The following is a 2,583-nucleotide window of genomic DNA, read 5'->3' as shown; positions in this document are numbered from 1 at the left end:
TGGGGCTGTTTCTTTTTACTTTTAACTTTTTAAAAGATTCTAACACCTGTGCTTTCTTATTTCGAACTTTCTCGAATGTCAGGAATTCTTCGATCACGTGAAGAAACTCTGGGATGATGAAGGCGTGAAGGCGTGCTTTGAGAGGTCCAACGAGTACCAGCTGATTGACTGCGCCCAATAGTAAGTGAGCTTCTGGGCACAGCCTGGCCTCTCTGAAGCTACCCTTACACCCTCGGTTATGCTGCCCTCCCAGGGTAACTGAACTCTCTTGAGTGCAAGGAACAAAGCGTTAACATCTTCCTACAGGAGTCAGCTTTGAAAAGGGTACAGGTTCGGTAGATGGAAAACTGAAACTCCATCGGGAATCAGTGTTTCAAGGAAGAACCAGAAACAGGTGTATTCATTTTACTCAGACCCTTGTTTTCAGTTCTGTTCATCTCTTTGCTTTCTATAAAATTACAGGCGTATCTATAAATTAGAATGTACTTAGATATTTGTTATTTTATTTTCACTTTGGAACAGGGCCCCCAGATTAAATTTTAAAATAACATCCACATCTGTAACCAAGCCCAAGGTCTTACTTAAAGTAATAAGGACTCATCCTATACATGTTAGAAGTAGACCAGAACACTGAAAGTATATGGTAATTAGATAGGCAAAGCCTTGATGAAAAAACGTAATGAGGAGACATATGAAATTAAGGAAAGTTCTCTGGTGCCTAGACTGGCTCATTGTTTTTCCCTGAAATGCTCATTTTCCCATCTTCCTTTGCTATTTTAGATTCATTCTATAACCATTAGACAATAGTGGGCCCGGGAAGAATGTTAGTCAAGAACTTCTAGATACGTTTGCTATTTTGATAACAAATACTGCTAAAGTTGTTTTATATAACTCTTAGGACAGCAAGAAATGAGCACTTTAACATTTTAAGTCTGTAAACTCCAAAAATTCATACCTGTGGAAAGGATTCCGTAAGCACACAATCTGGGAATTCACAGGAGTTGGAACCCACTGGCGGAGCTACGCCGTGAATACCGATTTCAAGGAGAGGGTAGCTGTGCGGCCACCCCAGCCCCTCCTCATCCAGAGGAACTCAGGCACCATCACCTCCAGAGAAGCCAATGACAAGGGTCCGAGGACCGGGTGCTGGCCGTGTCCTAGGCAGTGACAAGAAGCCAGTCTGGGGACAGATGGGTAAGGGAAGAGTGGCCATAAACACATGAGAGAGGTCAGTGAGGCCAGAGACCTCCCGGGTGCCAAAAGTCCTGCCAAGGACCTTGGATTTCTCCTAAATGCAGTGAGTGGCCATCCGCTCCATGAGATATTCGGGGTCACTCTGGCTGCTGTGTGGAGAATTAGTAGAGGGCAACAAGGACCCGAGTGGGATGGCTCGGTGGCAGCCACGGAGGTGAGCCCTGGGACCCAAAGGGACAGAAGGAGGTGGTGAATCAGAATGCCGGGGGCCGAGGAAAGTGGGGATCAAGGAGGACAGCAGGGAAGGTCACGGTGCCATTTATTGAGAGGGAGGAACCTGGGAGATGTTGTGTATGGGGAGATGGGACAATACCAAGCTCTGATTTGGAGAAGTTAGGGTGGGGATACCTGAGGGGATTCCTAAGGGGAGAGATGAAGCAGACGGCTGGTTGTAGGACCCTGGAGCTCAGACTCGGGACTGGCAGAATATATAGAGCTCTGACAGGGCCCTGGACAAGGACGTTCAAACCCCAGAGGTTGGTTTCAGGAGGAAGAGCCTAAAACCACGTCTGAGTAGGCGGAGAGGAAGGGGGAGGATCTCAGGGTTGAGATGGGGGAGGATTGATGATGTTAAGAAGATTCACTTAACCTCGTTCTTATGATGACCGAGAACTGGCTCATCCCCCCCACCGGTCCATGAGCATTTGGGCCGCAAGCATTTGGTGGGCGGCAGGTGTGCCTGGCAAGCGGTCTTGGTGTGGCAGGGGTAGTGAAACGGCCATACACAGCGCCCACCTGCTGTATACACACTGCAGTGAGCCCCAAGTGCATTAATGGCCCTCCACGGCATAGGCAGAAGAAGCCATTTACTAATTAAAAATTTGTGTGAACTAGAAACCTATTTAAAATTTCTCGTCTCCTGCCATGTTTAATCATTCCTTCAAGGCTTACCTTAAATCAATATTCCCGTTTTAAATCGGCATGCCCTTTAGTTGATGTTTGTGAATACACTGCTGGGGTTACTCTCCTGTCATTTGGTGTGTCCATTTGCTTCCACGAGAGCCAGGCTGGTTTAGATTTGGGTGTGGAGGGGGGCAAGCTTCCCAGGGGAGCTCAGACGCCCCCTGGGAGAGTCTCAGGAGGCACATCAGTTCCTGAAGGGCCCTTATCTTTCTTTCGGGCTCTCACTAGCTCTGTCTCCAACATGTTATCTCAGTTTTAGAAGCCACAGTGNTTCCTGAAGGGCCCTTATCTTTCTTTCGGGCTCTCACTAGCTCTGTCTCCAACATGTTATCTCAGTTGTTTAAAAGCCACAGTGGGGGCGCCTGGGTGGCACAGCGGTTAAGTGGTTAAGCATCTGCCTTCGGCTCAGGGCGTGATCCCGGCGTT

At 48.1% G+C, this 2,583-nt stretch overlaps 1 protein-coding gene across 1 annotated transcript in view; it reads left to right on the top strand.

Moving 5' to 3' along the window:
- The first annotated feature begins 71 nt into the window (after positions 1-71).
- The window catches only part of GNAL (G protein subunit alpha L), a 39,301-nt gene continuing 36,789 nt past the window's right edge, over positions 72-2,583 (top strand). The window contains exon 1 of the mRNA XM_034642140.1: positions 72-180. The gene's annotated coding sequence lies outside the window, so the exon portion shown is untranslated. The remainder of the gene's footprint in view (positions 181-2,583) is intronic.

The sequence above is a fragment of the Ailuropoda melanoleuca genome, chromosome 14, assembly GCF_002007445.2.
Source record: "Ailuropoda melanoleuca isolate Jingjing chromosome 14, ASM200744v2, whole genome shotgun sequence".
In the NCBI taxonomy this organism is placed as follows: Eukaryota; Metazoa; Chordata; class Mammalia; order Carnivora; family Ursidae; genus Ailuropoda; species Ailuropoda melanoleuca.
The sequence above is the reverse complement of the archived record's forward strand: the minus strand, read 5'-3'. Positions and strand labels throughout refer to the sequence as shown.